The sequence below is a fragment of the Chrysochloris asiatica genome, unplaced genomic scaffold (assembly GCF_000296735.1).
Source record: "Chrysochloris asiatica unplaced genomic scaffold, ChrAsi1.0 scaffold00066, whole genome shotgun sequence".
Classification (NCBI taxonomy): domain Eukaryota; kingdom Metazoa; phylum Chordata; class Mammalia; order Afrosoricida; family Chrysochloridae; genus Chrysochloris; species Chrysochloris asiatica.
This window is the reverse complement of record NW_006408584.1, coordinates 13,584,819-13,599,332: the sequence shown is the minus strand read 5'-3', so window position 1 is coordinate 13,599,332 and position 14,514 is coordinate 13,584,819. Positions and strand designations below refer to the sequence as shown.

Here is a 14,514-nt window from a genome sequence, read left to right as displayed (position 1 = left end):
AGCCTCATCTTTCTCCCGTGGAGCGGCTGGTAGTTTCGAACCGCTGACCTTAAGGTTCGCAGCCCGATTCGTAACCACTACGCTACCAGAGCTCCTTGGTAGTCCAGGTAGAACATCAAAATGGAAATCTATGAAGAGAACATAAGGTGCATGATGTTGAGGATACCAATTCAGCAAACTGGGTAAGCAGATCTAAAGAAAAAAAAGAAATTGATTCACTAATTACTTAAAAGATTTTAAAAAGGTCATGACTTTAGTTTATAGAACTCTCATCTCTCTGAGGAATGGTTGCATTTAAGTTTCATAGATCCCACAATACTCTTGTAATATTCATCCATTTTGGCTTAAGCAATGAGCCTAGTAGTATCTATTCCTAATGAATGGTATTGAATGGCAACTTTACCCATTGTAATTTGGCTGAGAGCCCATAGGTTAAGAATAAATTAATAGGTATCAAGAATGCCATTATTTTCCTGTAGTACAAATGGACTGACTAATTGAAGTGAGCTGGCTCAAGTAATATTTTTAAAGAGAGTCTGTTTTATATACTTGTTGTCATTAACTGCTATTGAGTCCATTCCAATACATAGTGACCTTGTATAAGAATTACGAGGAGTTGGTGGTGGGTTTGAACTACTGACCTTGCGGTTAGTAGTCCATTGCTTATCTTAGTGCTGCCATAACAAAAAATGTCAAAAGTGAGTGACTTTACGGAACATAAATTTACATTCTTTAGATCTGGAGGATAGAAATCCAAAATCCGAGGAGGACCCCTCCGTATAGCCTTCTACATTCCTTGGCATTTCTTAGTAGATGATTTCTCACATCCTGTCTTCTCCCCTCTCTGTATGTATGTCGTCCTATGTCTGTTTTCCTTTCTTATAAGACACGACTCAAAAGAGATTAGATTTAGAATCCATCCTAATAATTTCATGATTGTTGTTGTCGTTGTTAAGTGCCGTCGAGTTGATTCTGACCCATAACAACCCTATATAGGTTTCCAAAGTGCAGCTGGTGAGCTTGAACTACCGACCTTGTAGTTCAAACAACTTTTCAGTCTGATGCATTAACCTGCAGCGCCACACCATGTTGGTAGCATAGTGGTTGCGAATCGGGAGGCAAACCTCAAGGTCAGCAGTCCGAAACTACCAGCTGTTCTGTGGGAGAAAGATGAAGCTTTCTGCTCCCGTAAAGATTCACAGCCTCGGAAACACTGTACAGGGTCGCTATGAGCCGGATTCGACTCTACGGCACATAACAACAACTATAACAACAATATAACAAAAGATATTTACAGGTTCATGGCTAAGGTTTTCAATGTAATGTTTGAGGTGAACGTATCTAACTCCATAACAAAACATCCTGTATAGGGTGAAGCAACTTCAGCAGAAATAAAGTGGAGGCGCTTAACATCAACAACAACAACATGCCCTCTGAGGAGTCCCCAGGTGATGCAAACTGTTTCCATACTGTTTGCTAACAGAAAAATTAGAAGTACAAGTGTAGCCACATCTACATCTGAAAACGCAGACATTGAAATCCTTATAGAGCACAGTTCTACTTTGACACACGTGGTGTCACCATGAGATGGATTGCACTCAACAGGAATTGTTTTGTTGTTACTCTTGGTCTTTTTTTTTAAAGCCCTTGAAGCAGAATTTACAAGGAAAAGTAAAAGACTATGAACTATGGTAAATTCTTTGCAAAAATTATCAATATTACTTCTCTCCTTGTACTTACGTTGCTTTGTAGCAATTTTTCAAATGGTATATCCTAACCATTTAAGGAGCTCTGGTAGTGTAGTGCTTACGATTCAGGCTGTTAACCTTAAGGTCAGCAGTTCGAAACTACCAGCTCTTCTGAGGGAGAAAAAGGAGACTTTCTGCTCCCGTAAAGATTTACAGCCTCAGAAACCCTGTACAGGGTCGCTATGAGTCGGAACCGACTCCACGGCACGTGACAACAACAATCCTAATGACCTAATCCTTGAACTTCGCATGCTCTTGTGCTTCTTTTGACCATAGTTATTAAGTGAGCTGCTCTGATAATCTTTATGACTAATATCCATATCGCCTTTGCATTATCCATAAAGCATTACCTTTTTATAGAGGTCTACCATTTAAAATTTCCGCTTGCTTACATACAATTGCAATTCCCCATCCTTCTCACTCACTGTATTCCTGCCATACTATTTATCTCCATTAGCATAAATACACATTTTCAACATTATGCTTATTTCTTTTTGTTTGTCTTCTAGAAGTAGACAGTTGGTTTCATGTATATCAATTTGTTTTCTTATCTATATATACTAAGTGCTAAGAACAGTGTTACTATTTATATCAACCTATATACATTCATCTATTATATATACATATATGTGTGTGTGTCCTGGTGTGGTGCTGCAGGATAATGAGCTGGACTGCAAGGTCATTTTGAATCACAAGGTCAGCTGCTCAAACTCAACAGCCACTCCTTGTAACTGCAAACCAACCTTGCAGTCCAGTGCATTAACCCGCAGCATCACACCAGGACTCCAAATAAGTATATTTAGCTCAAGCTCACCAGGTGCTACTCAGAAACCCTATACAGAGTTTCTATGAGTCAGAACTGGATTGACAACACTTAACAAATATATATATATATTTGGACATCTGGTATGGTGCTATAGAATCAGCACTGGTCTATGAACCATAAGATCAGCAGTTCAAACCCACCAGCTGCTCCTCAGAAACCCTATACAGGGTCGCTGTGAGTCACAACTGCCTAGACAGAGCATTACAGCAACATGCAAATATTTATGTATATAGCAGATATACAATATATAAGTTTTAAATAAATGAAAAATAATTGCTTTAAAATGAATTTGATTCAAAATAGCAGGTTTACTTAATGTGACATGTAATCTTGCTATAGATTTATTAATCAATTTTTAAGTTTAAATAATCCAAAATTACTTAGGTCTGAAGAGTTTCAATAAAGGAAATATCATTATTCTGATCAGAGTAGAATGGCAGAATTTGATAAGTTTATGATTGATTTGAAACCAGCAAATCAAAAAGTCGGTCAATTTAAAATATCAAGTAAGTTCAAACTTACTCCTAATTTGCAAAACAAATTGAAAATAACGAGTAAAGGAAAATCATGAATTGTTTAGACGTTAAATTGCTTTTTGTATCCATAAGATGATAAAGCACAAAGGATAATGGATTTGTTGTTGTTGTTAAGTGCTGTCGAGTTGGTTCCGACCCATAGTGACCTTGAACAGGGTTTCCGAGGATTTAGACTACATAAAAAGTCAAACCAAAGTTTATTATTATTATTACTAGTTTACCCACCACCATTGAGTTGATTCTGACTCATGTTATTGCTAGGTGCCACTGAGTTGGTACTGACTCACAGTGACTCTATGTACAACAGAATAAAACACTGCCCAGTCCTGGGCCAACCTCACAATTGTTGCCACCCTTGAACCCATTGATGCTGCCACTTTGCCAATTCGTCTTGCTGGAGGTCTTCCTCTTTTTCACTGACCCTCTACCTTACCAAACATGATATCCTTCTCCAGCAACTGGTCCCTCCTGAACATATGTCCGAAGTATGAGCGACGAAGTTTGGCGATCCTGGCCTCCAAAGAGCACTCTAGCTGCACTTCTTCCAACACAGATCTGTTTGTTATTTTGGCAGTCCATGATACTTTCAATAATCTCCTCCAGTACCATAACTCAAATGCAGAAATTCTTCTATAGTCTTCCTTAGTCACTGTCCAGCTTTCACATGCATATGAGATTATTGAAAATACCATGGCTTGGGTCAGGTGCACCTTAGTCCTCAAGCTGATATCATAAGTCTACAACACTTTAAAAAATCTGCTGTCTTGTTCAGCAGATTTGCCTAATGCAGTACGTCATTTGATTTCTTGCCTGTTGCTTCCATGAGTGATGATAGTTGATCCAAGAAAAATGAAGTCCTTGACAACTTCAATCTTTTCTCTGTTGATAAGAATGTTGTTTATTGATCCAGTGGTGAGGATTTTTTTTTTTGTTGTTGTTCTTTTACTTTCAGATGCAATCCATACTGAAGGCTGTGGTCTTTGATCTTCATCGGTAAGTATTTTAAGTTCTCTTCACTTCCAGCAAGCAAGATTGTATCATCTGCTTATCATACAGGTTGCTCAGCATACAGGTGAAAGAATACAACCATGTTGCACAACTTTCTTAATTTTAAACCATTCAGTGTTCCCATGTTCTGTTCAAACAACTGCTTTTTGGTCCATGACTCATAGTGACCCTGTATACAGTTTCCAAGATGAAATCTTCAAGTGAGCAGACAGTCTCATCTACCCCCCACGAGTGGTTGGTGAGTTTGAACTATTCACTTTATGGTTAACAACACAACTCTAACCAGCAACATCACCACTGCTCCTATTTAGTGCTTATTATTGTGGTTAGGTACCATGGAATTGGTTTTGACTCATAGCTTTAAATCTTCATGAGAGCAGAAAGCCTCATCTTTCTTCAGCAGAGTGACTGGCAGATTCTAAATGTGGACCTTTGGTTAGCAGCCCAGCTCATAATCCTCCACGCTCCTACGGCTCCTAGAACAGCTGCTTAGTGATATTTAATTCCATAGTAGGTTTTGTTAGAATGACCATAAAGAAAATTATGGCAGAAATTTCTAAGCCCTGTATATTTCCCTAAATAAATGCATAACTTTTGATTTCTTTGGCCTAATGTTTTGGTGGACTCATCAATATAAGAACATCAACAACCTAAAACAAAGAAACAAATTGCTTAATGTCTTGAATTGATTAGGAAGTCCCTCAATCTTTTCGTATTAAACACTTCTGGCCCAATGTTAATATTTGATTTTTCAACAGCGAAAGGAAGAGCACATATGTGAGTATGATAAATCAACTACTGTCAGGTGTACTACTGAGAAGCAGTGGGATTTTAGATAAATCACTAAACATCAAAAACAACATTATTAAGTCATATTTCACAGAAATGCACGTGCTTTTGGTAGGTTTTGCAAAGCAATTGGTGATGTGTTACATTTCTTTTTAGTCTTTTCAATGCCAGAATAAATCCTGAGGAAGCAGATGTTCTTGCCAATATCAATTTAAAAGAACAGACCATAAGAGCATGAAGTGTAGAACTTTACAACTTATTCAAGTCTTCACATAAATGGCCTTATTAAATCCAAACAACAAAACAGGGAAGAGTAGGAAAGTTACTTTTTGCTAATCTGTTTCGTAGATAATGAAGCCAGATTTAAAAGCTCAAGTAGTTTGCTCAAATTCATGACATCTAATATACTCGAGGAAAATAGTGCAACAATCAAAAAAGGTTTAACTCTGGGGAAGGAAGCACATGTGATCATTGTTGTTGTTGTTTGGTGCCATCGAGTCGGTACTGACTCATAATGACACTGTGTACAAGAGAATGAAATACTGCCCGGTCCTGGGCTAACCTCACAATTGTTGCCTCTCTTTAGCCCATTGATGCTGCCACTTTGCTAATCCATCTTGCTGGGGGGTCTTCCTCTTTTTCTCTGACCCTCCACTTTACCAAACATGACATCCTTCTCCAGTGACTGACTGGTCCCTCCTGACAATATGTCCAAAGTATGAGGGGCGAAGTTTGGCCATCCTGCCCTCCAAGGAGCACTCTGGCTGCACTTCTTTGGACACAGATCTGTTGGTTCTTTTGGCAGCCCATGGCACTTTCAATATTCTCCTCCAACACCATAACTCAAAAGCATCATTTTTTCTATGGTCTTCCTTATTCACTGCCCAACTTTCACACGCATGTGAAGTTCTCATAAGGCACTGAAATTATACTGTGTGATATTAGTTAATAAACTTAATCACCACAAAGATGGAACTCCAAAGTCAATTATTAAGATTAATTAAAAATACTATATACTGTATCTAAGAGTTCTGGTGTGGTGCCATGGGATAATCACCTGACCTTAAGGTTGGTTTGAACCACAAGTTAAACACTTCAAACTCACCCTTTGCTCCTTGGAAACCTTATATAAGGTCACCATGACTTGGATCTAACTAAAAGGCATTCAACAACAATGACAACAATTCCATAGGTGTCCTGGTGTGATGTTGTCAGGTAAGTGCTGGACCACAAGATCTCCCTTTTAATGGCAAGGTCTGCAGTTCAAAATCACCAGCCATTCATTCCTAGGAAACCCTATACAGAGTCTATGAGACAGAATGAACTCTATAGTACTTAATAACAACAACATGTACTATATCACCGATATGTTGCTGTTGTTAAGTGCCGTTGAGTTGATTTTGATCCATGTTGTTGTTGTTAGGTGTCATTGAGTTGCCATAGACTCGTAGCAACCCTATGCAGAACAGAATTAAACTTTCCAGATCCCCCTCAAACCTCACAATCATTGCAAAACCTGAGCCCATTATGGGAGCCACTGTGTTAATCCATCTTTTGGGGTGCCTTCCTCTTTTTCTCCAAACCTCCACTTTACCAAATATGGTATCCTTCTTCACGAACTTGTCCTTGCTGAAACTATGTCCAGAGTATGAGAGACAAAATCTGGCCATCCTTGTTTCCAAGCAGCATTCTGGTTGTACATAGTCCAACACAGATAGTTTGTTCTTTTGGCAGTTCACAGTACTTTCAATATTCTTCTCCAACAACATAACTCAAAAATGCACCAGTTCTTCTATGGTCTTCCTCATCCACAGTTCAACACTCACATGTATATAAGATTACTGAAAATACCATCGCACATTTTAGTCCTCAAAGTGACCTCTTTGCTCTTTAAAAAGGTCTTGTGTAGCAGATTTGCATAATACAAGATGTCATTTGATTTCTTAACTGCTGCTTCCATGAGTGTTGATGGTTGATCTGAGCAAAATGAAGTCTTTGACAACTTCAATCTTTTCTCCATTTATATGGATGTTGTTTATTAGTCCAGTGGTAAGGATTTCTGCTTTCTTTGCATTGAGGTGCAGCACATACCAAAGGCTGTGGTCTTTGATATTCATAAGCAAGAATTTTAAGCCCTCTTCACTGTCAGCAAGCAAAGTTATATCATCTGTATATTGCAAGCAGTTAGTAAGTCTTCCTCCAATCTTGATGCCACATTTTTCTTCATATAGCCCAGCTTCTTAGATTATTTGCTCAGCATACAGATTAAATAAATATGGTGAAATAATACAACTCTGGCGTACACATTTTCCAATTTTAAACAATTCAGTGTTCCCTTGTTCTGTTAGAACAACTGCCTCATGGTCTATGTACTGGTTTCTCATGAGCAGAATTAAGTGTTTCAGAATACTCATACTTCACAATGTTGTCTATAGCTTATTATGATCCACACAGTCAAAAACCTTTGCATAGTCTATAAAGCACAGGTAAATATCTTTGTGGTATTTTCTGCTTTTAACCAAACATCATCTGATGTCAGCAATGACATCTTTTGTTCAAAATCCTCTTCTGAATTCAACTTGAACCTCTGGAAGTTCTCTGTCAATTATGGTTGCAGCCATTTTTGTATTAATTTTAGCAAAATTTTACTTGCATATGATAATAATGATGTCCCCACTGAAAAGTTTCCCTCTTTTCCACATGGATCTTGAGAAAGTAGGAGGAGGGGTGATGGTGATATAATTCAATGTAATTTTTATCAGTATTAATCGTGATTGTAACAACTGTAATTGATGTATAACTAAAAGGGAGGAGTTAAGGAACAGAGGACCCTAAGACCATCTAGAAGGAAGAACATAAGTGTGAGATCCTTCCCAGAAGAACAGTGACAGCAGAGATGGTGGCAGAGATGATGCCATAGAGAAATAGAGCAGTTGAGGACTCTAGGTCTAAGGACTGAGAAAGGCCTGTGGACAGGAGGCTGGCTTGCAAAATGTGCCCTTTGACAATTCATTGAATACATATTTTTTATTTTGTATGTGTATATCAAATATTTTTGCTTTGTTCATTTGTAAAAAATAAGATGTAAAAGAAGCCACAGTGTGGAAATAGTATAGTTGTTACAGGGAAGGGAGTGTAATCATTGAGATGAAACCAAACATTCATTTGAAAAAAAAAAAAAAGTCAATAAGAAGAAAACAAAGAGGAAATGGTCAAAATGGATGTCAGAATAGACTTTGAAACTTGCTCTTCACTGTAGGGATGCTGAAGCAAATGGAAGAAATGAGAGATAGAAGAGTTTAACAGAAAATTTCAAAAGGTAGCTTGAGAAGATAAAATCAAAAGTGCAAAGACCTTGAGTTACAAAATCAAAAGCAAAGAACATGCTCAGTATTTCTCAACCTGAAAGAACAGAATTAAAAATTCAAGCCTTGACTTGAAATACTGAAGGATTCTTTGGGAAAAATATTGAATAATGCAGAAAGCATCAAAAGAAGATGTAAGGAATATACAGTCATGGATATACAGTCACTATACGAATAAGAAAAGGAGCTCTGGTAGCGTAGTGTCCATTAATCTGGCTGCTAATCTCATGGTCTGCAGTATGAAACTACCAGCTGTTCCGCTGGAGAAAGATGAGGTACTCTGCTCCTGTAAAAATTTGCAGCCTTGGAAAATCTGTACAGGGTCTCTATGAGTTAAGTCGGAACTGACTCCACAGCACATAACAACAACATACTAATAAGAAATGGTCATTGCTCAACCATTTCAAAATGTAGTATATAGTCAATATCCACTAATTCTGAAGGAAGAATTGGAAAATACACTGAAGGCGTTGGTATGGATAACGCTCCAGGAATAGATGGAATACAAATGGAAATTTTTCAACAAACTGAGGTAACATTGGAAACACTCACTCATCTATATCAAGAGCTTTTAAAGACAACCATCTGTCCAACTGATCAGAAGAGATCCATATTTGTGCCTATTCCAAAGAGAGGTGACCCAACTGAATGCAGAAATCGTAGGACAAAATTATTAATATCACATGCAAGTAAAATTCTGTAAACTATTATTCCAAAATGGTGGCAACCATACATTGACAGAGAACTTGCAGAGGTTGAAGTTGGGTTCAACTTCAACTATATCTCTCATCCACAGAAGAGGATGTGAAATGAAAGATATAATTGCTGAAGTCAGACAGATCTTGGCTGAAAGCAGAGAGGGGAAAAAACATGTTTACCTGTGTTTTATTTACTGTGCAAAGGCTTACAATTGTGTGAATCATGACAAGTTATGGACAGCATTGTGAAGTATGAGTATTCCGGAACACTTAATTGTTCTCATGAGGAACCTGAACATAGACCAAGAGGCAGTCATTGAAGAGAACAAGGTCACAATGAATAGTTTAAAATAAGGAAAGGTGTGTCAGTGTTGTATTCTTTCATCTGAAGAAAAACATATTTTCACCATATTTATTCAATCTGTATGCTGGGTAAATAATCTGAGAACATGCATTATATGATAAAGAACATGGCATCAAGATTGAAGGAGGATTCATTAACAATTTGTGAAATGCACATGATACAACCTTGCTTTCTGAAAGGGAAAAGGACTTAAAATACTTACTGATGAATATCAAAGACCACAGTTGTTGGTATGGGTTGTAAAGAAATTAAAATTCTTAGAACTAGACCTATAAATAATATCATGATAAATAGGGACAAGATTGAGTTGCTGAAGATTTCATTTTGCTCACATCAACCATTAACACTAATGGAAGCAGCTGTCAAAAAATCCAAGGGTGTATTGTATTAGGCACAAGACCTCTTTAAAGTGTTCAAGAACAAAGGTATGGTTCCGTGCAGTGCGGCCACGGAGTCCTCTGTCTTCCTCCTCCTGCCGCGAGGACAGAGCCCCTTAAGGTGTCCAGCTGCGCTTAGATCTGGCCTTTTCCACCTGTCTCCGCAATGCCCCCCAAGAAACAGGCTCAGGCCGGGGGCAGCAAAAAGGCAGAACAGAAAAAGGAGAAGATCATTGAAGTAATACTTAATGGCCAGACAAATTCTGTGTTTATGTATGGTGGGGAAAAGAGAAACGGAAGACAGACAAGCTACCTACGTGTGAAAAATTTACAATGCTCTTTTAAATCTTTCAACACTCTAAGGACAAAACTTTTGATCTAAAGAATAAGAAAGGAGCCAAGCAACAGAAGTTTATCAAGGCTGTCACCCATCAAGTTAAATTTGGTCAACAAAATCCATGTCAGGTAGCACAAAGTGAAGCAGAAAAGAAATTGAAGAAAGATGACAAGAAGAAGGAATTGCAAGAGTTAAACGAACTCTTCAAACCTGCAGTTGCTGCTCAAAAAATAAGTAAAGGTTCAGATCCCAAATTAGTGGTATGTGCATTCTTCAAGCAAGGACAGTGTAGTAAAGGTGATAAGTGTAAGTTCTCTCATGATTTGACTCTGGAGAGAAAACCTGAGAAACAAAGTGTTTACATTGATGCAAGAGATAAAGAACTTGAAAAAGATACCATGGATAATTGGGATGAGAAAAAACTGGAAGAAGTAGTAAACAAGAAGCACCGTGAGGTGGAAAAGAAAAAAACAAAAACTCAAATAGTGTGCAAGCATTTCCAAGTTGTCAAGGACTTCATTCTTCATGGATGAACTATCAACATTCGCAGAAGTAGTAGTCAAGAGATCAGACGACGTACTGCATTGGGCAAATCTGCTGCACAGGAACTTTTTAAAGTGTTGAAGAGCAGAGATGTCAGCTTGAGGATTAAGGTGCACCCGACCCAAGCCATGGTATTTTCAATAACCTTATATGGATGTGAAAGCTGAACAGTGAATAAGGAAGATCGTAGAAGAATTGATGCTTTTGAGTTGTGGTGTTGGAGAATACTAAAAGTGCCATGGACTGCCAAAAGAACCAATAGACTGTTTTGGAAGAAGTGCAGCCAGAGTGTTCCTTGGAGGCCAGGATGGATAAGCTTCGTCTTTCATACTTTGGACATATTGTTAGGAGGGAACAGTCGCTGGAGAAGGATATCATGCTGAGTAAGATGGAGGTTCAGAGAAAAAGAGGAAGACCCCCAACGAAATGGATCAGCCAGGTGGCATCATTGATGGACTCAGGTGTGGCAGCGGTAGTGAGGTTGTCCCTGGATCGAACATTGTTTTGTTCTGCTGTGCATGGAGTCACTATGAGTCAGTTCTGACTCGATGGTACCTGACAACAACAACAACAACATTGAGAACAAGTATTGCTGGTTTGGGGTATGCCCTGGAGGGGGTTCCTTGGGTACAAAGGGTATCATCATGCACTTCCTCCTGGATTTGTGTTGAAAAAAGGTAAAAAGAAAGAAGAGAAAGAAGATAAAATTTAATTAGAAGACCTTTGTTAAGTTCATTGAAAGAGAGCATTCTGCCCTAGGTCCAAATGTTACCCAAATCACTCTAGAATATTTTCTTGCATGTAAAAAAAAAAGGAAAAGATTGATAAACTTGTACAAGATATGGAAAGAAGGAAAGCAGACTTCAAAGCAGGGAAAGCACTAGTGATCAGTGGTCGTGAGGTGTTTGAATTTCATCCTGAACTGGTTAATGATGATGATGAGGAAGCAGATGATGATACCCTTTGTACCCAAGGAACAGGTGGTGATGAGATGGATGTTTCTGTGAGCATAAATGACATAGATTTAAGCTTGTACATTCCAAGATCATAAGACAGGTATTACAGTAGTCAGTCTTGAAAGAGTTAGCACATATACTGCAGAAAAAGATGAAAACAAATTAAGTGAAGCTACCAGAAGTAAGGCAGAAAATGGGGAAAGAAGTGATTTGGAAGAGGACAAAGAAGGGGAGGAACAGGAAAATGGAGTCATTGATGTTGTTCCTGTTGATCACTGGGGAAGATTTGGATGAACTAGAAGAAGAATTTAACACACTTGATTTAGAAGAATGATGCTAAACAAGGTAATGAACAGATGATATCAGCTCAACATGAGTTGAAATTGACTACATTATGTTTTTTTCCTCCTAGAATTCTTCAACAGGATATGTTTATTTTCCATGCTGATTCTGGAGGCCTTTCCCACATCAAAAAAGGAATGTTCTCCCTACGTCTTTTTTTTTTTTTACGTTGACTACACATCTCATAGTAAATTTAGAGTAATTCATGGTAAATTAAAATATAATGGTCATTTCAGAAAATGACTGATTATTCTAAGTGTCCACTGAAGTAGGAAGTGTAACTGCTTTTCCAACTTTTGATTTTTATTGTGTATGTGTTATTGACCAGGCAAAACATAAATTCAAATATGAAACATTCTTCATTTTATGCATTTTTTATTGAGTGACTTTATTTCCTTTGTATTTATATATTAAAAAGACGGCCTAAATTATGAAAACTGCACATCATAAAGGAAAATTGCATGTACAGATTCAGTGTTGTATTAACTTTGGACGATTAGATGGACTTTTGAGATGGAACTTCTTTGATCTGACAGGATCAGCTATGATACCCTGAGTTAAACTGTTTTCAATGTGTCCCTCTTCCTTTTCGCCAATAAAGTTGTAAATAAAGACCATCATACATTAAAATAAAAAAAATAAAAAAGAACAAAGGTATCTATCTGAGTACTGAAGTGTGCGTGGCCCAAGCCATAGTATTTTCAATAGCCTCATATATATGTGAAAGTTTTACAATGAATAAGAAAGACTGTAGAATTGATGGAATTACGGTGTTGGAGAAGAATATTAAAGGGACCATGGCCTTCCAGAAGATCCAAGAAATCTGTTTTGGAAGACGTGCAACCAGAAGGCTCTTTATAAGCCAAGATAACCAAACTTTATTTCTCGTATTTTGGACATGTTATCAGGAGGGAACAGTCCCTGAAGAAAGATGTCTTCCTTGGTAAAGTGGAGGCTCAGTGATAAAGACAGAGGACCCATTGTGTTGGATTAGCATAGTGGCAGCAGCAATGGGCTCAAGGATAGTAAGAATTGTGAGGATTTTGCAGGAGGTGTTTTGTTTTGTTGTACATTATGTTGCTATGGATTGGATCTGACTCAATGACAACTAACATCAATAATGTATTGGTTTTCAATTTTAACAGGATTATTGAAATTTTAGAACATGTATCACTATGAGACTTGTCATTTGCCTAAAAATTCCATGAATAAATACTTACCAACTATTAAGAGCTTAATAAGTTGAAAAACTCCCACTGAGGTTTATTATATTAGAGATATTATCAATTTAAAATAATTATTCAAATCACAGACTAAATAACTAGAAGGATTTTAAAATTTTGATTAAGTTCATCCCTTAGATTTTAAAATCAAAATAGGAAAATCTTATGGCTTATTGGCCTGCCTAATTTGCAAACCAAATAAATTTTCAGAGCTACAAATAAACACAAATTTTCCAAATGCAAAATCATGGTTCTTTATAGTAGGCGTTACGTTTTTAGTTATTCTAAGGTCTTCTCTAGATAGCATGTATAGATTATTTGGAAAAAACACAGCTATATTTGTGATTTGTTTATAATTTTTCATATATTGGTATGACTTTATTAAGAATCATACATTTGAGGAGGCGGGACTTGATGGTGGCTAGGGTGGAGGTGCAGTGAAGTTCACCATCAGCAATACCACAGAATACCAGACAAAGCAGATACAGGGCAGAGTTCCAAAACTCAGAACCACATAGCTAGGAATATTTTTAAAGTTTGAAGGCTTATAGCTAGTGGAACTTGAAGCTGAAGTAAGAAATCACATATTTTTTAACCTGTCAGGCTTGGAGACCCAGTGCCAACATCTTGGGCAAGAACAAATGACAAGACCAGGCAGAGTAGCAGAAATACCACGGAAAAACACCACGGGAACCTTGGAGCAAAAGTGGACAATATATTTTGTTGGTTTTGCTTTGTTCGGATTTCTTTTCTTTCTTTCTTTCTTTTTTTTTTTTAGTATCAGGTCATTGCCCACCCCACAGCCACTATTTGTGCACCTCCATTCTGGTGACTAGAGGGGGGTGCCTGAGCAAGTGGACAACCCCCACCCTCACAAGTGGTGAGTTCTTCTGCCACAAATGCGCACATATACTCAACCCAAGAGCAGGCCCTGAACATTTGGTTTTATTTTAAATACCAGAAAGGCCAGCACAGGGCTGTAGAGAAGGAAAAAGTGTTTAAAAACAAAACAGGCTGAAAATTAAATTAAAGCCTAAGTTATAAAGGCATCCAAATTGGCAAAGAGGAAGTAAAACTCTCTCTATTTGCAGATGATATTATCCTATACATAGAAAACCCAAAAGACGCAGTAAAAAGCTACTAGACCTCATTGGAATATTCAGCAAAGTGGCAGGATATAAGATCAACATACAAAAGTCAGTGGATTCCTCTATACCAAAACGACAGCACTGAAAAGGACATTAGGAAAGCAATACCATTTATAATAGTCACCCAAAGGATGAAATATCTAGGAATAAATGTAACCAAAGAAACAAAGGACTTATACAAAGAAAACTACAAAACACTACTACTACAAGAAACCAAAAGAGACTTACAAAAATGGAAGAATGTACCATGCTCC

General features: G+C 37.6%; 1 pseudogene; it reads left to right on the top strand.

The window, feature by feature from the left end:
* Window positions 1–9,877: 9,877 nt before the first annotated feature.
* LOC102834565 lies at window positions 9,878–11,881 on the top strand (annotated as a pseudogene).
* Window positions 11,882–14,514: the final 2,633 nt, after the last annotated feature.